The sequence below is a fragment of the Eucyclogobius newberryi genome, unplaced genomic scaffold, assembly GCF_026437365.1.
Source record: "Eucyclogobius newberryi isolate DKJ021-1_F unplaced genomic scaffold, fEucNew1.0.hap1 SCAF_4, whole genome shotgun sequence".
Lineage (NCBI taxonomy): Eukaryota > Metazoa > Chordata > Actinopteri > Gobiiformes > Gobiidae > Eucyclogobius > Eucyclogobius newberryi.
The window spans coordinates 34,369,301-34,392,760 of NW_027316056.1; the positions used below are offsets into that span (position 1 = coordinate 34,369,301).

The following is a 23,460-nucleotide window of genomic DNA, read 5'->3' on the forward strand; positions in this document are numbered from 1 at the left end:
TCTAAAGCTGGTCTAAAGCTGGTCTAAAGCAGGACTAAAGCAGGTCTAAAACAGGACTAAAGCTGGTCTAAAGCTGGTCTAAAGCTGGTCTAAAGCAGGTCTAAAGCAGGACTAATGCTGGTCTAAAGCTGGTCTAAAGCAGGTCTAAAGCAGGTCTAACGCAGGACTAAAGCTGGACTAAAGCTGGACTAAAGCTGGACTAAAGCTGGTCTAAAGCAGGTCTGAAGCAGGTCTGAAGCTGGCCTAAAGCTGGTCTAAAGCAGGACTAAATCAGGACTAAAGCAGGACTAAAGCTGGTCTAAAGCTGGTCAAAAGCAGGTCTAAAGCTGGTCTAAAGCTGGTCTAAAGCAGTACTAAAGCAGGTCTAAAGCTGGTCTAAAGCAGGTCTAAAGCAGGTCTAACGCAGGACTAAAGCAGGACTAAAGCAGGTCTAAAACTGGTCTAAAGCTGGCCTAAAGCTGGTCTAAAGCAGGTCTAAAGCTGGTCTAAAGCTGGCCTAAAGCTGGTCTAAAGCAGGACTAAAGCAGGACTAAAGCAGGACTAAAGCTGGTCTAAAGCTGGTCAAAAGCAGGTCTAAAGCTGGTCTAAAGCTGGTCTAAAGCAGTACTAAAGCAGGACTAAAGCTGGTCTAAAGCTGGTCAAAAGCAGGTCTAAAGCTGGTCTAAAGCTGTTCTAAAGCAGGTCTAAAGCTGGTCTAAAGCTGGACTAAAGCAGGTCTAAAGCAGGTCTAAAGCTGGTCCAAAGCAGGACTAAATCAGGTCTAAAGCAGGACTAAAGCAGGTCTAAAGCAGGACTAAAGCAGGTCTAAAGCAGGACTAAAGCAGGACTAAAGCTGGTCTAAAGCAGGTCTAAAGCTGGTCTAAAGCAGGTCTAAAGCTGGTCTAAAGCAGGTCTAAAGCTGGTCTAAAGCTGGTCTAAAGCAGGTCTAAAGCTGGTCTAAAGCAGGTCTAAAGCAGGTCTAAAGCAGGTCTAAAGCAGGACTAAAGCAGGTCTAAAGCAGGACTAAAGCAGGTCCAAAGCTGGACTAAAGCTGGTCTAAAGCTGGTCTAAAGCTGGTCTAAAGCAGGACTAAAGCTGGTCTAAAGCTGGCCTAAAGCTGGTCTAAAGCAGGTCTGAAGCTGGTCTAAAGCTGGCCTAAAGCTGGTCTAAAGCAGGACTAAAGCAGGACTAAAGCAGGACTAAAGCTGGTCTAAAGCTGGTCAAAAGCAGGTCTAAAGCTGGTCTAAAGCTGGTCTAAAGCTGGTCTAAAGCTGGTCTAAAGCTGGTCTAAAGCAGGACTAAAGCTGGTCTAAAGCTGAACTAAAGCAGGTCTAAAGCAGGTCTAAAGCTGGTCCAAAGCAGGACTAAATCAGGTCTAAAGCAGTACTAAAGCAGGTCTAAAGCTGGTCTAAAGCAGGACTAAAGTAGGACTAAAGCAGGTCTAAAACTGGTCTAAAGCAGGACTAAAGCTGGTCTAAAGCAGGACTAAAGCAGGTCTAAAGCAGGACTAAAGCTGGTCTAAAGCAGGTCTAAAGCAGGTCTAAAGCAGGACTAAAGCAGGACTAAAGCTGGTCTAAAGCAGGTCTAAAGCTGGTCTAAAGCAGGTCTAAAGCTGGTCTAAAGCTGGTCTAAAGCTGGCCTAAAGCTGGTCTAAAGCTGGTCTAAAGCAGGACTAAAGCTGGTCTGATGCTGGTCTAAAGCAGGACTAAAGCAGGACAAAAGCTAGTCTAAAGCTGGTCTAAAGCAGGTCTAAAGCTGGTCTAAAGCTGGTCTAAAGCTGGCCTAAAGCTGGTCTAAAGCTGGTCTAAAGCAGGACTAAAGCTGGTCTGATGCTGGTCTAAAGCAGGACTAAAGCAGGACAAAAGCTAGTCTAAAGCAGGTCTAAAGCTGGTCTAAAGCAGGACTAAAGCAGGTCTAAAGCAGGACTAAAGCAGGTCTAAAGCAGGTCTAAAGCAGGACTAAAGCTGGTCTAAAGCTGGTCTAAAGCAGGTCTAAAGCAGGACTAAAGCAGGTCTAAGGCTGGTCTAAAGCTGGTCTAAAGCAGGTCTAAAGCTGGTCTAAAGCAGGTCTAAAGCAGGTCTAAAGCAGGTCTAAAGCTGGTCTAAAGCAGGACTAAAGCAGGTCTAAAGCAGGACTAAAGCTGGTCAAAAGCAGGTCTAAAACTGGTCTAAAGTTGGTCTAAAGCTGGTCTAAAGCTGGTCTAAAGCAGGACTAAAGCAGGTCTAAAGCAGGTCCAAAGCAGGACTAAAGCTGGTCTAAAGCAGGACTAAAGCTGGTCTAAAGCAGGACTAAAGCAGGTCTAAAGCAGGTCTAAAGCAGGACTAAAGCAGGACTAAAGCAGGTCTAAAACTGGTCTAAAGCAGGACTAAAGCTGGTCTAAAGCTGGTCTAAAGCTGGTCTAAAGCAGGACTAAAGCAGGTCTAAAACAGGACTAAAGCTGGTCTAAAGCTGGTCTAAAGCTGGTCTAAAGCAGGTCTAAAGCAGGTCTAACGCAGGACTAAAGCTGGACTAAAGCTGGACTAAAGCTGGTCTAAAGCAGGACTAAAGCAGGTCTAAAGCAGGACTAAAGCTGGTCTAAAGCTGGTCTAAAGCAGTACTAAAGCAGGTCTAAAGCTGGTCTAAAGCAGGTCTAAAGCAGGTCTAACGCAGGACTAAAGCAGGACTAAAGCAGGTCTAAAACTGGTCTAAAGCTGGCCTAAAGCTGGTCTAAAGCAGGTCTAAAGCTGGTCTAAAGCTGGCCTAAAGCTGGTCTAAAGCAGGACTAAAGCAGGACTAAAGCAGGACTAAAGCTGGTCTAAAGCTGGTCAAAAGCAGGTCTAAAGCTGGTCTAAAGCTGGTCTAAAGCAGTACTAAAGCAGGACTAAAGCTGGTCTAAAGCTGGTCAAAAGCAGGTCTAAAGCTGGTCTAAAGCTGGTCTAAAGCAGGTCTAAAGCTGGTCTAAAGCTGGACTAAAGCAGGTCTAAAGCAGGTCTAAAGCTGGTCCAAAGCAGGACTAAATCAGGTCTAAAGCAGGACTAAAGCAGGTCTAAAGCAGGACTAAAGCAGGTCTAAAGCAGGACTAAAGCAGGACTAAAGCTGGTCTAAAGCAGGTCTAAAGCTGGTCTAAAGCAGGTCTAAAGCTGGTCTAAAGCAGGTCTAAAGCTGGTCTAAAGCTGGTCTAAAGCAGGTCTAAAGCTGGTCTAAAGCAGGTCTAAAGCAGGTCTAAAGCAGGACTAAAGCAGGACTAAAGCAGGTCTAAAACTGGTCTAAAGCAGGTCTAAAGCAGGTCTAAAGCTGGTCTAAAGCAGGACTAAAGCAGGTCTAAAGCAGGACCAAAGCAGGTCTAAAGCAGGTCTAAAGCAGGACTAAAGCAGGACTAAAGCTGGTCTAAAGCTGGTCTAAAGCTGGTCTAAAGCTGGTCTAAAGCTGGTCTAAAGCAGGACTAAAGCTGGTCTAAAGCAGGACTAAAGCTGGTCTAAAGCAGGACTAAAGCCGGTCTAAAGCAGGTCTAAAGCAGGTCTAAAGCTGGTCTAAAGCAGGTCTAAAGCAGGTCTAAAGCAGGACTAAAGCAGGACAAAAGCTAGTCTAAAGCTGGTCTAAAGCAGGACTAAAGCAGGACTAAAGCAGGACTAAAGCTGGTCTAAAGCAGGACTAAAGCCGGTCTAAAGCAGGTCTAAAGCAGGTCTAAAGCTGGTCTAAAGCAGGTCTAAAGCAGGTCTAAAGCAGGACTAAAGCAGGTCTAAAACTGGTCTAAAGCAGGTCTAAAGCAGGTCTAAAGCTGGTCTAAAGCAGGACTAAAGCAGGTCTAAAACTGGTCTAAAGCAGGTCTAAAGCAGGTCTAAAGCTGGTCTAAAGCAAGACTAAAGCAGGACTAAAGCTGGTCTAAAGCAGGACTAAAGCCGGTCTAAAGCAGGTCTAAAGCAGGTCTAAAGCTGGTCTAAAGCAGGTCTAAAGCAGGTCTAAAGCAGGACTAAAGCAGGACTAAAGCAGGTCTAAAACTGGTCTAAAGCAGGTCTAAAGCAGGTCTAAAGCTGGTCTAAAGCAGGACCAAAGCAGGTCTAAAGCAGGTCTAAAGCAGGACCAAAGCAGGACCAAAGCAGGTCTAAAGTAGGACAAAAGCAGGACTAAAGCTGGTCTAAAGCAGGACTAAAGCAGGACTAAAGCTGGTCTAAAGCTGGTCTAAAGCTGGTCTAAAGCAGGACTAAAGCAGGTCTAAAGCTAGTCTAAAGCTGGTCTAAAGCAGGACTAAAGCAGGACTAAAGCAGGACTAAATCAGGTCTAAAGCAGGACTAAAGCAGGACTAAAGCAGGTCTAAAGCAGGTCTAAAGCAGGACTAAAGCTGGTCTAAAGCTGGTCTAAAGCAGGACTAAAGCAGGTCTAAAGCAGGACTAAAGCAGGACTAAAGCAGGTCTAAAGCAGGACTAAAGCAGGACTAAAGCAGGACTAAAGCAGGTCTAAAGCAGGTCTAAAGCTGGTCTAAAGCTGGTCTAAAGCTGGTCTAAAGCTGGTCTAAAGCAGGACTAAAGCAGGACTAAAGCAGGACTAAAGCAGGTCTAGAGCTGGTCTAAAGCAGGACTAAAGCAGGACTAAAGCTGGTCTAAAGCAGGTCTAAAGCAGGACTAAAGCAGGACTAAAGCAGGAGTAAAGCTGGTCTAAAGCAGGAGTAAAGCTGGTCTAAGGCAGGACTAAGGCAGGACTAAGGCAGGACTAAAGCAGGTCTAAAGCTGGTCTCAGCAGGACTAAAGCTGGTCTAAAGCTGGTCTAAAGCAGGACTAAAGCTGGTCTAAAGCAGGTCTAAAGCAGTACTAAAGCAGTACTAAAGCAGGACTAAGGCTGGTCTAAAGCAGGTCTAAAGCTGGTCTAAAGCAGGACTAAAGCAGGACTAAAGCAGGTCTAGAGCTGGTCTAAAGCAGGACTAAAGCAGGAGTAAAGCTGGTCTAAAGCAGGAGTAAAGCTGGTCTAAGGCAGGACTAAGGCAGGACTAAGGCAGGACTAAAGCAGGACTAAAGCAGGACTAAAGCAGGACTAAAGCAGGAGTAAAGCAGGAGTAAAGCAGGAGTAAAGCTGGTCTAAGGCAGGACTAAGGCAGGACTAAGGCAGGACTAAAGCAGGACTAAAGCAGGACTAAAGCAGGAGTAAAGCAGGAGTAAAGCAGGAGTAAAGCAGGAGTAAAGCTGGTCTAAAGCTGGTCTTGTGTGCAGAAGTACGAGTGTGGCAGCAGGAGCCCCGGATGCAGCAGCAGTACACCTTGTCTGTGCTCATTCTAAACTCTGTGTACTCCTCTGAGCTGTCATCCCGGAACAGCTTCGATTTTAGGAGCCAGGCCCGCCTTGTCCAGATCATGGTCAGCTCCCCAACCCATTTTATGCCTTGAATATGATCACATTACATAGTTTGGCCCGCCTATGTTTGTTCTGCAGGTCAACAAAGCCATCAACGACTCGTCTCTGGCTCCGTACTTCAACCAATCCACTGTACTGGCCTTTGGGTGAGTCTGCTCCTCCACTAACTGAATAACGGTTAGTTCAGTTCAAATAACAGGAAATGGGAAAAATATTTACTGAATTTGTGTAATTAATTTGTGCTGATTTCAGGTAATATGATGTAATCTGATGATGTAAGTCCTAGAGATGTGGCAGGAGGAGACCTAAGCACACATGGAGAGGATATTGCTGAGTTTCAGATGATCAACAACATTCCATTAGCCAATAATATTCAATTCAGATGGGGGGGGGCAGCTAAAATATACATTGTAAACATGGAAACATTTGTGAATTTATCTTTTAGATTAAGGCTGTCAAAGCGTTATTAACGCGTTAACGCAATATGCTTTTAGCGGCACAATTTTTTTTAATGCGCAATTAATGCAGTGACATTTTTTACCTCGGGCCACTCCGTAGCTCGGGAAATCCGGAAGCAATACACCGAGGTCGATGCCGCCAGAAAAATACAACCCCGTTACAACTAGCTACAACTATGGACAAGAAACGTGTTTTAAATGGCAAGTTCAGATACAGCCAGACGGCTCTCATGACAGGACAAAGGTAATTTGTATTTATTGTCGCGCTGAATTAAGTTACCACCGGAGTACGTCCAGTCTGAAGTACCACTTGTCTTCCAAGCACACGGCGGGTGCAGAGAGCCCGGCGCCCCCTCCTCGCATAACGCAAACTACTTGAACTGAGAGTATTTCTCATTTGTAACAATAAATAAACATGCTTTTTTTGCATAAAGCAAGCATTTGTCTATTCGCATGTTGAAACGAGTATTACAATTTGAAACAAATCTGTTTAAGGTACATTTAGAACGGATTAAAATTATGCCATTAATTTGCGAATAATTGTGATTAACTAAGATCAATCATGCGATTAATCGCGATTAAATATTTTAATCGCTTGACAGCCCTATTTTAGATATTTCATGGCAAAGTACAATGTAAACAATAGGAATACTTGCTCTGAGACTATGACATCCTCACATGTTACAATCTGAAAACAACCAATAGGTCTTGATAAAAAAAATTCTAACCCAACAAATAATAATCTATATGTAAAACTGCATTTGAAGTGGTAAATGTCACATCACATTGCTGTGCCGCATCTGCCGCAAAAAAGTTCCGCTTTATCCGCTCTGGCCGTGCGTGCGTCCAAAGTGTCCAAGTCTCAAACGCCCCTGACGCGCCACGTCCGGCGCTCAAAATGCTGGACGCCCAAGACACGCATCCACATAGACTTTGAATGCAAACTGGACGCTCTGACGCAGCAGTGTGAATTGGCCTTGCAACGCACGTATAGCAGCCTTAGCGGCTGTGACGAGGACAGAGCAGAGCTGAGACAAGTTCAGATGGTGCAGACCCAAGTCATAGCGATGTTCACACAGCACCAACCACACAAGTAACTGCGACCAGGCACCTTTTATAGGCCACTGGGCGAATTCATAATCTTTATCCAAGCAGCAAAGATAAAAGCTAATATATATATATACATCCTTAAAAATATATGATTTATTTAATTTATTGTGCACATTTTAATCCTTATGATAAATCGTAAAACTGTTAACCCCCTAAAACACCCCTCCTATTATCCAACCATGTTCTGCCCCGGAACCTCCTTAAGGTGCTCCGGCTCCCTGAGGACTCTTTTGGGCGGACACATGAGGTAAAGTTCACATTGAAATTTTGTTACTGAGAAATGACATACTGTACTCTACATTGCATACTGTAAAGGATGTACTCCTTTGTTGCAGGTAGCCTCACAAAACCTAAACTCTCAATTAAAATCCTTTAAAACATTGACATTAAAAGGATACTTTGTAGTATCCTTTTATTCTCGTTGTCAGCCTTTGTAATGGACTGCTACATTACAGGCCTTAAGAGGATCCAATGATCCACAGTGTCAAAAGCAGCACTTAGATCTAACAGAATTAAGAGTGTTCAGGGATATGTCATTTCCTCAGGCGGATGTCATTTGTCACCTTGATAAGAGCAGTCTCAGTGCTGTGATGAAGTCTAAAACCTGACTGAAAAACATTGAATTGAGTCATTTATTCAAAGGAAGTCAGTGAGCTGTTGGTAAACAACCTTTCTTGGATTCTTGGAATCTTGGATTAGAGATGGCCTGTGGTGGGCTGCAGCAGTCTGGAGTCTATTCAATCCAACAGAAAGGATACGGAGTGCCGCAGCACCTCCGCCGACACCACCGCACTGCAAGGTGTACAGTCTGAGCTACTCCCACACTTTTAATGCTAAGGAAACTGCGGTCACTGCACTGGACTGCATGCGGTGTGAGCCTGCGGTTACACTTCGACGCAGCTTCGACGCAGCATATAGATGAACTCTGGAGATGATCTCCTGGAAAGTTTTGTCAGTTACAGGTGTAAAGTGAGTTAGCTATAAGTGTTTAGGTTTTAAGGTTGTTGCTTACTTGCTTAGTGGGATTTATAGCATTTTTAATGCCTAAACTTTGTCCATCCATCCATCTTCTTCCGCTTATCCAGGGCCGGGTCGCAAGGGCAGCAGTCTAAGCAGGGACTCGCAGAATTCCCTCTCCCCAGACACTTGCTTCAACTACTCCGGGGGATCCCAAGGTGTTCCCAGGCCAGCTGACAGACATAGTCCCTCCAGCATGTCCTAGGTCTTCTCCGGGGCATGCCTCTTCCCTGTAGGACATGCCTGAAACATCTCCCCATTGAGGCGCCCAGAAGACGCCCGGAACAGATGCCCAAGCCACCTAAGCTGGCTCCTCTTGACGTGGAGGAGCAGCGGCTCTACTCTGAGCTCCTCGCATGTGAATGAGCTCCTCACCCTATCTCTTTGGAGGTGCTGATTTGCATCCCAGCTGCTTCAAACTCAGCTGCAAACCGTCCCAGTGCATGTTGCAGGTCTGGGTTTGATGAAGTCATCAGGACAACATTGTCTGCAAACAGCAGGGGTGAGATCCTGTGGTCCCCAAACCATGCCTAGAAATTTTGTCCATAAAAATATGAAAAGAACCGGTGACAAAGGGCAGCCCTGGCAGAGTCCAACACGCACTGAAAACAGGTCTGACTTACTCTTAGCAATGCGAACACAGCTCCTGCTCCAGTCATACAGGGACCGGACAGGCCTGAAAGGGCCCCGGACCTCGTACTCCCCGAGCACCCCCCAAAGGAAACCCTAAGTGACACAGTCGAAAGCCTTCTCCAGATTCAAAAAGCATATGGACTGGTAGAGCAAACTATCTTGAATCCTCGAGCACCCGATGGAGAGTATAGTTCTGCCCCTCTCTTCACCAAGACACATGGCCGGAGGTCTGATGACATGACAACAAAGTCGATAATTGATCTCCAGCCTAGGGTGTCCTGGTGCCACGTGCACTGATGGACACCCTTGTGTTTGTTATGGATAATCCGTGGCTAGCACAGAAGTCCAATTAATGAACACCACTTGGGTTCAGATTGGGGAGGCCGTTCTTCCCGTTCACCCCTCTCCAGGTGTCCCTGCCGTTGCCCACGTGGGCGTTAAAGTCCCCTAGTAGAACAACGGAGTCCCCAGTCAATGCACTGTCCAGTGCCCCTCCTAGAGACCCCAAGAAGGTCACGTACTCTGCACTGCTGTTTGGCCCGTTGGCCAACGCAACAGTGAGAGACCTGTCCCCAACCCAAAGGCGTAAGGACCCTCTCATTCACTAGGGTGAACTCCAACATGTGGCGGCTGAACTGTGGGGATATGATCAAGCCCACACCAGCTCGCCATCTCTCCCAGCGGGCAACACTAGAGTGGTGGAGTGTACAGCCCCTCTTGAGGAGATGGGATCCAGAGCCGGAACTGTGCGTGGAGGTGAGGCCGACTATATCTAGTCAGTACCACTCAACTTCCTGCACAAGCTCAGGCTCTTTCCCCCCCAGCGAGGTGACGTTCCATGTCCCCAGAGTCAGTTTATGTGTCCGGAGATCTTCTCGTCGAGGCCCCTGCCGCCCAGATCTCTCTGCACTGGCCCCTTACGAATCCTCCTGCAGGTGGCGGGTCCACGGCCCCACGCCGCTCATTCAGGCTGTGCCCGGCCGGGCCCCGTGGGGCAAGACCCGGCCACCAGACGCTTGCCGGGCCTGGCTCCAGGATAGGGCCCCGGTAACGCCATTGCGGGTGACAAGAACTTTGTCATTAAAGAATAATGCAAACTCGTTACACTCTTTCCTGCATTTCAGATTCAAATTTAAGTTGGGTGGAGCAGATTCTATTACATTTCCTGTGTTTTTGTCAATCCATGTAACATGAGGATTGAAAATTGAGTGCAGTAAGTTTCAGACTAGTTTCAGAGGGACTGGCTTTTATCTTTTCAGGGAATATTAATCATTTTCTTAGATTGAGCTGTATAACTGGCTTTTCTGTTTTCTGTTTTTATCTGTGTGATGTGACCACAGAAATAGCACTAGAAGGCCTTTATTATGACTATACGTCCTGGCAACAGTGAGACCCAGTGCATCCTAGCTATGGGAGAAAACAGCTCTGTGGACAGAAGGGGGAGTGCGAGCAGAAGGGAGTAAGGATAAAAGCTGAGGCCTAAGATCTGGGGAGAGTTTGGGAAGCTGAAAGGACAGTTTGGGTAATGGACCAGGTGAAAGGGAAGAGTTCATCGTTGTTGACATCAGAACTCTTGATCTTCCTATATTAGGTGAGTGGAACTATCTTAATGTCTCGGTGAAAGGATGAGTTGCTGAAGCTGAAATCCAGAATTTTGATCTTCATAGCCTTGTTACTTCACCTCGGCTTTCAGCTCCCACAACTCATCAGAAAGAACTACAGAAACCCTGTAGTATGAACCCTGATTCCAAACCCTGATCATATAAAAGATAAAAAAAATGCAAGGAAGCCATTCCTAATGAAGGGCCCCCGAACATCTCCCAGCCTACACCTGGTATAAAAACTCTCAAAAGAACCTCCTCAAACCACTATGATCCTCTGCTGCCCTCTGTATATATTTATGCAGTTTACCACAAACCCAATCTCCCACATTGCCTTTTCTTGAATTCCACACAGACGTGGCGAAACCTTGCTCGTTGCTGTCGGATTTCGTATGGTGTATTGCTTATGTGGCATATGAGCGGTGAGGCGCCCTCTGAAGACGCTTTCTGATACATATTTTAAAAGACCAACAACGCCACCTGGACAGTAATGGGCCCAGGACCATATTAAAAACCTTAAAAGGCGCACAGGTTCATTCCATTGATTAAAAAGAGGAGGCCATTCAGTTAAGTTACATTGATTTTTTAATATATATATATATATATATATATATATATATATATATATATATATATATATATATATATTAACTATTTTGTTGTAGATGTAACACATACAAGTCCTTTGAGTTAGATACAATCTTGCTCAGCGGCGATGTCCACACATGACACAGGCCCATGGCACAGGGCAAGGAGCACACAGAAGGGACACGCAGTGACAACAACAAAGAAAAGAGGCCAGGCAAGGCAATGTAGAAGAGGCAATGCAGTAAAAGGGCATTGCAGTAAAAGGGCATTGCAGTAAAAGGGCATTGCAGTAAAAGGCAAGTAGCTAAAGGCAAGCAGCGTCGGACCGGTGGCTCAACCCCGAAGCTTTCTGTAACGGCTCGTGAACGTGCACCCTTGACGGGTGATGGCTGACCGCATCATAGGCTACGACACACCGGACCCTAGCTTCAAGATGTGCCAGCCACCAAAGCGACGGACAACGAGCGTGATGAAGTGGTGTGCGACGGGGCTAACCCACACAGCGGCACTGGCACAGCGGGGACAGGGCGTACACAGGAACGTAAATGTACGAGCCGCAGAGAGAGAGACGAAGAAGACGAGGCGCTTTTATACGCTTTTGCGCCACCTACTGGATGGCGAATTTTGGCACAATCCCATACTGCCACACTTATGCAAGGTCTCCTTTAACTTTTGCAGATTTGTAGACGCGTTCCTTCTCCTAGTGGTTAAGAAACTGCATTATCAGGCTCATGGCTTTCTAGCTTCTAATCTGTTTTGGCCCAGGCAGAGTGCTCTCTCTATAGTAATAGAGAAGACCACAACCCCAGTCAAGTTCATACAAGTTCTGGGATCACAGTCTTAAGAAAGCCTTGCGTGTTGTCCCACTCGTCACCCTGCGTTATCAGGAATCCCAATTCAGAATCTAACTCTTCATAGCCTTGTTTTCTGCCTGCAGTTTCTTCACCTTGGCTTTTAGCTCTCGCAGCGCTGTATTGTCCAAAATACTGATGCGTAGTGCATTCATCCATCCATCCATCTTCTGCCGCTTTATCCGGGCCGGGTCGCGGGGGCAGCAGTCTTAGCAAGGACTCCCATACTTCCTTCTCCCCAGACACTTCCTCTATCTCCTCCGGGGGGATCCCGAGGCGTTCCCAGGCCAGCCGAGAGACATAGTCTCTCTAGCGTGTCCTGGGTCTTCCCCGGGGCCTCTTCCCGGTGGGACATGCCTGAAACACCTCCCGAGGGAGGCGCCCAGGAGGCATCCGGAACAGATGCCCGAGCCACCTCAGCTGGCTCCTCTCGACGTGGAGGAGCAGCGGCTCTACTCCGAGCTCCCTCCGTGTGGCCGAGCTCCTCACCTTATCTCTAAGGGAGCGCCAGCCACACGGCGGAGGAAAGTCATTTCGACCGCTTGTATCCGCAATCTTGTTCTTTCGGTCACTACCCAAAGCTCATGACCATAGGTGAGGGTAGGAACGTAGACCGACCGGTAAATAGAGAGCTTTGCCTTTCGGCTCAGCTCCCTCTTCACCACAACGGTCCGATGCAGCGACTGCATCACTGCAGCCGCTGCACCGATCCGCCTGTCGATCTCACGCTCCATCCTTCCCTCACTCGTGAACAAGACCCCGAGATACTTGAACTCCTCCACTTGGGGCAAGGACACCCCACCCACCTGGAGAGGGCAAGCCACCTTTTTCCAGTCGAGAACCATGGCCTCGGATTTGGAGGTGCTGATTCTCATCCCAGCCGCTTCACACTCGGCTGCAAACCGTCTCAGTGCATGTTGCAGGTCCGGGTTTGATGGAGCCATCAGGACAACATCGTCTGCAAACAGCAGAGATGAGATCCTGTGGTCCCCAAACCGGACCCCCTCCGACCCCTGACTGCGCCTATAAATTCTGTCCATAAAAATTATGAACAGAACCGGTGACAAAGGGCAGCCCTGGCGGAGTCCAACATGCACTGGGAACAGGTCTGACTTACTGCCGGCAATGCGAACACAGTTCCTGCTCTGGTCATACAGGGACCGGACAGCCCTGAGCAAAGGGCCCCGGACCCCGTACTCCCGGAGCACCCCCAAAGGACACCCCGAGGGACACGGTCGAAAGCCTTCTCCTGATCCACAAAGCACATGTGGACTGGTTGGGCAAACTCCCATGAACCCTCGAGCACCCGATGGAGGGTATAGAGCTGGTCCAGTGTTCCACGACCGGGACGAAAACCACTCTGCTCCTCCTGAATCCGAGGTTCGACTATCGGTCGGATTCCCCTCTCCAGTACCTTGGAATAGACCTTACCCGGGAGGCTGAGGAGTGTGATCCCTCTGTAGTTGGAACACACCCTCCGGTCCCCCTTCTTGAACAGAGGGACCACCACCCCGGTCTGCCAGTCCAAAGGCACGGTCCCCGACCGCCACGCGATGTTGCAGAGACGTGTCAACCAAGACAGTCCTACAACATCCAGATACTTTAGGTACTCAGGGCGGATCTCATCCACCCCCGGAGCCCTGCCACCGAGGAGTTTGCGAACAACCTCAATGACTTCAGCTTGGGTGATGGATGAGCCAGCCTCCGAGTCCCCGGTCTCTACTTCCTCTTCGGAAGACGTGACTGAGGGAGTAAGGAGATCCTCAAAGTATTCCTTCCACCGTCCGACGACATCCCCAGTCGAGGTCAGCAGGCCTCCACCCGCACCGTAAACAGTGTTGGTGAGACACTGCTTCCCCCTCCTGAGGCGCCGGACGGTTTGCCAGAATTTCTTTGGTGCCGACCGATAGTCCTCCTCCATGGCCTCCCCGAACTCCTCCCAGGCCCGGGTTTTTGCCTCTGCGACAGCACGAGCCGCGGCTCGCTTGGCCTGCCGATACCTGTCAATGACCTCCGGAGACCTACAAGCCCGAACGGTCTGATAGGCCTCCTTCTTCAGTCTGACGGCATCCCTTACTTCCGGTGTCCACCACGGGTTCGGGGGTTGCCGCCACGACAGGCAACGGAGACCTTGCGACCACAGCTCCGAGCAGCCGCATCAACAATGGAGGCGGAGAACATGGTCCACTCAGACTCAATGTCCCCAACCTCCCCCGGGACATGGGAGAAGCTCTCCCGGAGGTGCGAGTTGAATTCCCTACTGACAGAGGGCTCCACTAGACGTTCCCAACAGACCCTCACAATGCGCTTGGGTCTGCCAAGTCTGTCCGGCTTCCTCCTCCGCCAGCGGATCCAACTCACCACCAGGTGGTGATCGGTTGACAACTCTGCCCCTCTCTTCACCCGAGTGTCCAAGAAACGCGGCCGGAGGTCAGATGACACGACAACATAGTGCATTCATTTGCCAGGTAATTCTAACTTCAGGGGCTTCGTCAGAATAGTCAAGATTACGAGCTCCTAGTCTGATCTTAGCGACACATGATTCATGTCATAAATGAAATGAGGGCGTTGAGTTTATCTTCACAGTGACATTAGTGTGGACATAGTCACAGCAGCTTCACTCTGTCATGTTCATACACTCTGACCTGTGTTTTTACCTGAGGCTCCTGGTTTGGATGTTTTCCTCACAGAGCATCAAGCACAGAAGATTGTTTGTTATTGGAAATGAATGAGTGTGTTTGTGTGCGTGTGTGTATGCATTCAGAGTAAAACATGTGGTATAGTATTATTATTTGTTATAAAAGTGACACGTTAAAGTACTTGCATCACCAGTAATTAACATTTACTGAATATTTATTGTATTTATTGCATAACCTATATAATTTGCTGACAATCCCTTTACAGTAACATAATCCTTAAAATATCAAATAAACAAATCAAGTAAATACGTAGTTTATTTAGATCAAACTCACCACATCACTGTTCCCCTACATTTACTCCTCAGCAACAAAATGTTTCTCTGGGCGTGTGGACAGGAGTTGCACAATGCGCATGCTCACAACATGCCAAGAGTTTGGAGCCGACACAAACCTGGCCCTGGGATTGCGGTGAGGAGATGAGACTGGCATAACCACGAACGCATTACTGATATGAAAAAAGTACTTGATTACATGGGTGCAAAAAAAGGAAATTTGAGTAGTCTAACACGTTACCAGCTACGCGCTGCCCCCAACTCTGGTGCAATAAGAGCTAACAAGTAACAAATTAAACAGTAAACAAAAGAAACCAGAACAGTAGCTGGCAAACCTTAAAACAATTTGCTAAAACAAGGGGATTTGCTGACAATGGTACTTAGCAAAAGTCGAGACTGGGCCACCCGTTTTTAGGCCGACTTCCACTGGCTCAGGCTCAAGTAGGGAGACAATAGGAATGTTCCATGGTGTGGCATTAAATACTGTCAATTACAGGTGTCTTTAGCGCTTAAAACAGTAGTTCCAAACCTAACACAAACTGAACAAATTATTAGAAAATAATATAACATAATCATTATATTTCTTTGACAAATTGTGTAACAAATAATCATTTTTATCATTTAATGTACAGTATTTGGGGAGTCTTTTGTAACCCTTGGTCTGGTGGTATCATGGAGAAGCTGAATACTATACAGTGGAAGATTCCAAGCAAAATACGTTACATCTTCATGGAGACAAGCAGATGGCAGACCCTCCATCAGAAAAGTTACATAGTGCACCCTTAAATGAAAAAGGAAAAATCTATGTAATGATTAAAAATAATCAAAATTTTAGTCCTAACAGATTTTAATTTGTGAAGGATTTATTTTGTCCTTGCTAGGTAACCAGATCTTTAGGATGTTCTCTTATGTGTCCAGCAGGGGCAGTGTGGTGGTTCTCTTCTGGGTGCTCCTGAGTGTCCCCAGAAGTCACGTGTCACGGGTCAGCGTGGACATGGTCACCCAGAGCCTACAGCAGGGGCTTGTACTTCACACGTCCCAGAGTGTCCTTCCAGACACCCACCTGCTGCATCTGCCCTCCCTCCAGGTCACCGGTGTGTCCAAACTCACACAAAAATGCATAGGCAAATATCATTAAAACATATCTAGATGAGGGAGTCATCGAGACAGGACCGTGGTGAGGGAGTCATCCAGACAGGACCGTGGTGAGGGAGTCATCCAGACAGGACCGTGGTGAGGGAGTCATCCAGACAGGACCGTGGTGAGGGAGTCATCCAGACAGGACCGTGGTGAGGGAGTCATCCAGACAGGACCGTGGTGAGGGAGTCATCCAGACAGGACCGTGGTGAGGGAGTCATCCAGACAGGACCGTGGTGAGGGAGTCATCCAGACAGGACCGGGGTGAGGGAGTCATCCAGACAGGACCGTGGTGAGGGAGTCATCCAGACAGGACCGGGGTGAGGGAGTCATCCAGACAGGACCGTGGTGAGGGAGTCATCCAGACAGGACCGTGGTGAGGGAGTCATCCAGACAGGACCGGGGTGAGGGAGTCATCCAGACAGGACCGTGGTGAGGGAGTCATCCAGACAGGACCGAGGTGAGGGAGTCATCCAGACAGGACCGGGGTGAGGGAGTCATCCAGACAGGACCGTGGTGAGGGAGTCATCCAGACAGGACCGTGGTGAGGGAGTCATCCAGACAGGACCGTGGTGAGGGAGTCATCCAGACAGGACCGTGGTGAGGGAGTCATCCAGACAGGACCGTGGTGAGGGAGTCATCCAGACAGGACCGTGGTGAGGGAGTCATCCAGACAGGTGAAGGAATGATTAAATAAATGTCTCTTATGAATCAAGCTCTTTCTTTTGTACCTTTACTTTTTTATATATATATATATATATATATATATATATTAAATCGCTTGTTATTTTGCAACATATTTATATTATTTTATCAACCTTTATTTGAACAAAACCCATTGAGATCAAAACCTCTTTTTCAAGGGGGAACAGTTTCCAAGTGAAAAAAATGCACTACATTTAAAAGCCCAGATCATTTTCAAAGTATTCTGTCTTTTTTAAAATGGAGCAAAAACCCCCTCACTCAACCTCTGGTTCAGTTCCTTCTCTGGAGCAAGAGCAGCATTGCAGAAGGCTCGCTTCCCTTAATCAGTCCACACTCGAGGTACTGACAAGCCATAAAGGTCATGTGAGCGCAGGACATAGTGACTTTCAGCGCTCTGCACAAAGGCACACAGATTGACGCACAACCACAAATATTAGTCTTGTAGATTAAAGATTAAAGACATCCAGTGAGTAGTCAAAAGACGGTCACTCAGCCCTTGCATACAAATCACAGTGATGGGTGAGTCTACCACAACCTGTTACAAACAACACTGCGTGGCATGCATGGGCAAAACTGGCAGAGCTTTCAATACTCAAAGAAAGTGCACTGAACTGAATGCCAAATTGTGCATCCGAGCTACCAAGCATCCAGCCCACCAGGAACAGCTTAAGTCTGCAATCTCAGACCACTGCAAGAGGGAGAAACACCTTATGGACTGGGACAACACTCAGGTCATAGGCGCAGAGAGCAACAAGCACCATCGTAGGACCAGGGAGGCCATTGAGAGACTTTTGGGATGAGGGGGCGTACCAACTTTATCACAGCTGGGATATGGTTCCGGAGAAGTCAGACTGCAGATGGCAGATCCCACTGCTCAGTTTTAAATCAGGTGACCAGTCACAGCAACAATAGTGACATTTCTGAGGAATGAAGCGAAGTGCAGTCCAACAATGTCAAGGTGTGATCAAAACAGAGTTCAGTTCATGAGAAACATTTGCATAAACATACCAGAAGACCTAAAGAATGATTAGGACAACGTGATTAAATCAGATGTATCTTCCTTGATAAATTGAAATGGCCTTGTTTAGTTTAGTTTGCTCATGTGGACTTAAAGCGGTTGTGTGTTGCAGACTGTGACACATACACAGAGGTAGGGTCAAGGGGCCCTACTGCTCTGCCAGGCCCCTCGCTCCACTGCGTCTCCTGCAGGTGGAGGCTTTGGGGCCCGTACGGTTCCCTGCTACAGCTACACATCCACTGGTCCCTGGTCCCATGCCAGGGGCCCCTGCTGGTGTATGACACGCTCCTGCCATCTGATAGTTTGCTTATCACCAGGTGAGAAGCACACACCCAAACGTTGCCTTTTTCCAGACAACCAAGTGAGAGAAGGTTAAATGTTTGATTGTTGACACTCATAATATTCATTACTTTAATAAAATTGCATTGGAATGGGGTTGAAAGAGAACAGGTTTTTAAGACAAGCCGAGAAACATACCTTAGGACGCCCTCCTGCGTGTCCTAGGTCCTGAGGCCTCCTGCTCCTGACATGCCTGGTACATGTCCCCAGGGAGGCGTTTCCATCATTGCCCAAAGCTCATGACCATAGGTGAGAAATGTAAATTGAGAACTTGGCCTCAACTCAAGAAAACTTAAGAGTAGGGTTGTCACAATGTCAAATTTTACAGTTACAATTATTGTGAGAAAAATAAATAAATCACAATATAACAATTTTCTTTATTATTATTATTATTATTCACTGTCTGTGTGACATCTCATCCGACACGTCTCTATTTCTCAAGCTTGTGACCAGCTTTATGAAACTGCTGCTTCTGAATGACAGAATAAAGTTAATGTGACAAAACAGACGGATAAAAAAGTACTTCATAGTTCATAAAGAGCTGGGATCAAAATGCTAACTTTGGGTTGTGTGGAATTTTGTCTTTTAAATGACAACGTGATCAATTGAAATCTTGTTTCATGACAAGCAGAGTGAGCGTCTGCAGGCCCCAGCAGCAGGGGGCGCTCATCCTCTCATCAGGACAGGCAATGACGGTGGCATGGGAGCGAGGCAAGGCAGAGGAGCCGCACTTCTCGTTGTCTGTTCGAGCAGTGGACACTCAGGGTAGGGAATTCATCTTCATTCTCAAGTATCAATGTCTTCTTTTTTGGGCTTAGGGTACTTGTGGTGCCGTCCATTTGTTGACATTATCTCTTTAAATTACTTTCTAAATGTTTTTCTTCCTCCAAAATGACGGTTATTCAACAATGTCTTTGCACTGCACTTTTAAGAACACTTCTTAAAAAAGTCTAGAATGAGTCACTTAAAAAATGTGTTGGCATAAAGATAAATACATATTTTCCAAAACGAAAATCTATAACAAGATCATCTGTCATTTATGTTGCAGGATATATATACATTATATATATATATATATACACATAAATATATATACATATATATGTATATATATATATATATATATATATATACACATACATATATATATATATATATATATGTATATATATATATATATATATATATATATATATATATATATATATATATATATATATATATATACATATATACAAAGAACACAAGAAACTAGAGAAATACCAAGGCCTCAGTGATGTGTATATATTATACTTTGTTGCGGATGTTACCATCCCATGTACTGCAATGTCCACCACCACGGCTTTCCTCTGACCCTTGTCGACCACCACTATGTCCGGTTGGTTCGCCACCACCATGTGGTCCGTCTGTATCTGGAAGTCCCAGAGAACCTTGGCTCGGTCGTTCTCCACCACCTTTGGAGGTGTTTCCCACTTTGTCCTTGGGGTCTCCAGCCCGTACTCTGCACAGATGTTTCTGTACACTATGCCAGCCTCCTGGTTATGAATATATATATATATATATATACATATATATATATATATATATATATATATATACATATATACATATATGAATATGTATATTAAAACACATTCAATGAATATGGGCAGATAAACATAGTATGTATAAACAGTAAAGGTGTGAATAGTTTGCTATGTTAAAACAAGTTCAAATGGGAAGTATACAGTATACAAGCAGCAACATTCACAGCAACACAGCAGAGAAATGATCTCCAGCCATTTTCTCGCCAAAAACTATAAATTCTGAGCGTCCTTGAACGCATCACCACTAGCGCCAGCGTGCTGCGGAGTGATGCTGGCCTATGGGCCGTGAACGCATCGTCGGCGCAGATTACACTGCCGAGACGGAGCCGGATTAATAAAACAAACTAACTACGGGTAATGACTAATAATAGCACAGTTAAAACAGACAAAGACGAAGCATTAAGAGGAATAAACTCACATTCTCAAGGACCAAACACACAGGAAAAGCACACGAGGAACGGGAAGCAGATGAAGGCACCTTGTGCCATACGAAGGGGGAAAACAACACAACAACAACTTTGCTAAACACACAGAAGTCCCGTCAGGCGCTGAACTATGATTGGTGGAGAGTAAGAGGACGTGATTGGCTGGACTATAGATGGAGATCAGGTTATATATATATATATATATATATATACATCCCAAATCCAGCACCCTGAGACTGTGCAGAGTACGGGCTCGAGACCCCAAGCGAAAAGTGGGAAACACCTCCAAAGGTGGTGGAGAATGACCGAGCCAAGGTTCTCTGGGACTTCCAGGTACAGACAGACAGAATGGTAATGGAGAACCAATCGGACGTAGTGGTGGTCTATGGGATGGTAACATCCGCAACAAAGAACACGAGAAACTAGAGAAATACCAAGGCCTCAGAGAGGAGCTGAAGAAGGCCTGGAGCGTGAAGGTATCAGTGGTGCCCATAGTGATCAGAGCACTTGGGGCAGTGACCCCCAAACTGGAGGAGTGGCTTGAGCAGATCCAGGAAAAACATCGGACATCTCGGTCCAGAAAAGTGCAGTGCTAGGAACTGCTGAAGAACCCTCAAGCTCCCAGGCCTGGAGGACCCGAGCTTGAAGGGGGATAAATAGAGATCACCCGCGGAGGTTTTTATATATACATATGTATATATATATATATATATATATATATATATATATATACATATACATATATATATACATATGTATATATGGGATGTGCAGAAAGACTATAATCGTCTTTTTTCTTTTTAAAAATGTTAAAAATGTTATACCTCATACTTTTCAGTCAAAAGGCGTGGAGTCAAAACAAGCTACACCTATTTTCCGGCACAAATATAATGTTTTGTGCAAAATCGTGAGATGAACACAATGATGTACTATATTTTGTTATATTTTACATAGGCTCAACAGCGTCCTCTTGACTTACTTTGGCACAGACATCCTTCTGAACAAAAAAGCCTATGACGGCATATCTCTATCTGCAAGCACGTTACCGTGGTCACCTGACAAATATTGTTATTGTAATACATGGGTTTTGGTTTACAAGCGTTTTACAACAATTTTACTTTCTCATAAACAGTTGAAATGTGGCACACTTATTCCACATCCCACTGAACATGAAATCTAAACAGGACATAACCCATCTCAAACTGTGCGGGCTTGAAAATGAAAATGAAATAAGTAGTATAAGTTATTACTATTTGTGGGAGGAGGGGTACTATTGGCAGGAGGCTGAGAGGCGGGCTCTCCGCGGTGGCTCATAACCTGCGGTCACAAGGGGGTCAAGGGCTTGATGCTACTTGATCCTCGATCCTGGTTCTAGTCAGGACCCGAGCAGCAGCATTCTGGATGTACTGCAGCTGTTTTACAGCTCGTTTGGAGAGGCCTTTATCGCTTTAATTAGGCCTAAGCCGAAGGATGAGAATCGTCCCAGCGAGGACCTTGAGCTCCAGGTTGTTACCGCTGCACAAGGACAACAGCGGTTTCACCTCCCCCCTGTAGACAGACTCATCCCTGTCCGAGATGAGCCCGATGAAGGTGGTGTCGTCCGCAAACTTGATCAGTTTTACGGAGGCGTGGCTGGAGGTGCAGCAGTTTGTGTACAGGGAGAAGAGCAGGGGAGAAAGTACACAGCCCTGTGGAGCTCCTGTGCTTATAGTCCGAGTGTCTGAGACATTCTTCCCCAGCCACACATCAGGAAGTCAGTGCTCCTCCTGCAGGTGGAGTCGGGTACGTTGAGCTGAGAGAGCTTGTCCTTGAGCAGAGCAGGAAGGATGGTGTTGAAAGCAGAGCTGAAGTCCACAAACAGGATCCTGGCGTAGGTTCATTTACATATGGACACTGGAGGCAAGGCGGGTGAAGTGTCCTGCATAGTGATAGTATGCATTACCACCCCACTGTGGTACCTGGCATTCCTTTAGTCTCCCATCCAACTACTAACCAGGCCCATTACTGCTTAGCTTCCGAGATCTGACAAGATCGGGCATTGACAAGTTGGTATGACCATGTATTGGGTTGGATTTTACATGTTGAATCATTATTTTTTGTTATGTTGTTTTTTGCTACAAAGGCACATTACACACACAAACATCAAGTAACATTAAACTATTCAGGGTAAGTCTACAATGCCTTACTGACCCAGTTTTAATGGAGCCTTGCCGGAGGTCAAGGCCTATTATATGTACAGGTATACCAATTCTGAGGACTCCAACTTTGAAATTGTGGAAAGTAAGTATGATGAAGATTAGGAGAGTTTATATTTGTGTGTTTCTAGAGCTGTCAAGGATTGTGTTTTAGTATTAAGGCTATAGCTGTTGGACCTCACTTTTTTGTTTTATTTTTGTTCTGTGTGTGTGTGTGTGTGTGTGTGTGCGTGCGTGTGTGTGTGCGTGTGCTTGCACTGTCCTGTAGGCTGCTCATCCACAGTGGAGCTGGGGCCAGTACGGGGGGTCCAGGGCACTCTGCAAACACCTTTCTACCCCAGCTATTACCCCCCCAACACCAACTGCAACTGGACTTTTCAGGTGATTCCATTTATTATTGACTGGACATGTCAGCTTGAAAAAGACAATACATGAGTTGCTCTTCTTGTGTGGTCCCAGGTGTCCAGTCCAGGCCTGGGTCTACGTCTAGACTTTGAGGGGTACAAGCTGAGTCCAGCCTCTCCAAACCAAACCTGTCAGCAGGGCCAGTGGCTCATCCAGCAGCAAAGGCATGTCTACAGCTGCATTCACAGCCATCTGACCCTCTTCTCTGCTCCTCCGCGTTTTCTGTTCCTTCTGACCCTCTACTCTAGTTCTCTGCTCCATTTGACTCTCTCTTCTGTGTTTTCTTCTCCATCTGGCCCTCTCTTTTGCATTCTCTGCTTCTATCAGAATGTGTGGCAGCAGAAGTCCCCAGGCATACACTGAGCGCATCCCTTTGCTGTCCCGGACCACCACTGCCCTTTTTTCCTCCATCCTGACCCAGACTGGACCAGGACTACAGGTGTCCTACAGTGTCTACAACCTGTCCCAGCGTAAGCACTCTCCCCGCACTGCTTTGGGGCTATTCATGGGTTTCAGGTAAAAGGATTTCTTCCTGATTTTAATAATTTGGCAATGGAAGACTGTTGTCATAGCAATAGCCCACTTCAAATCCAAATAGAATATATTTTTAATGGGGAAATGTCCTCACAAAATCTTTCAAATCAGAAAGAAATCATTTGAATCTGAAGTGAATACACATTATGGTATTGGAACTCTTTTGAAAAGTGTTGTTGACCAGATGTTGATTGGTTATTGGCAATTTTTTTATAATATAAACTAGTTACTTTTATTTAATTATAATTTATTATTATACTGTGCCTAATATGTGTCACAGCAATGGAATGTCCCCATTGTGGGACAAATAAAGGTTATCTTCTTATTTTAATATGCAGATCAGGACACTGAGGATAAAGATGTGGTCAAGTATATGGAGACCTAGTTCCACGAACATCTCAAACTAAAAAGACCCCCAAACCGGGCCCGAACCAGTGCCCAAGACCTATTATACTGAAATTTCAAAACTTCAGTGACAAACAGCTTGTCATGGCGGCATCCAACAAGCAACGCTGACTATCTAAATAAACAGAAAAATACAAAGATTGATTTCAGTGGATGAAGATAAGATAAGATAAGATAAACCT

The 23,460-nt window shown here is 46.2% G+C and overlaps 2 protein-coding genes across 2 annotated transcripts in view; both read left to right on the forward strand.

Moving 5' to 3' along the window:
- LOC140377918 (lysophosphatidic acid receptor 2-like) overlaps positions 1–23,460 on the forward strand; it is a 283,463-nt gene that overhangs the window by 209,756 nt on the left and 50,247 nt on the right. The window lies entirely within an intron of this gene.
- tmprss6 (transmembrane serine protease 6) overlaps positions 22,721–23,460 on the forward strand; it is a 28,885-nt gene continuing 28,145 nt past the window's right edge. The window contains exon 1 of the mRNA XM_072463536.1: positions 22,721–22,809. The gene's annotated coding sequence lies outside the window, so the exon portion shown is untranslated. The remainder of the gene's footprint in view (positions 22,810–23,460) is intronic.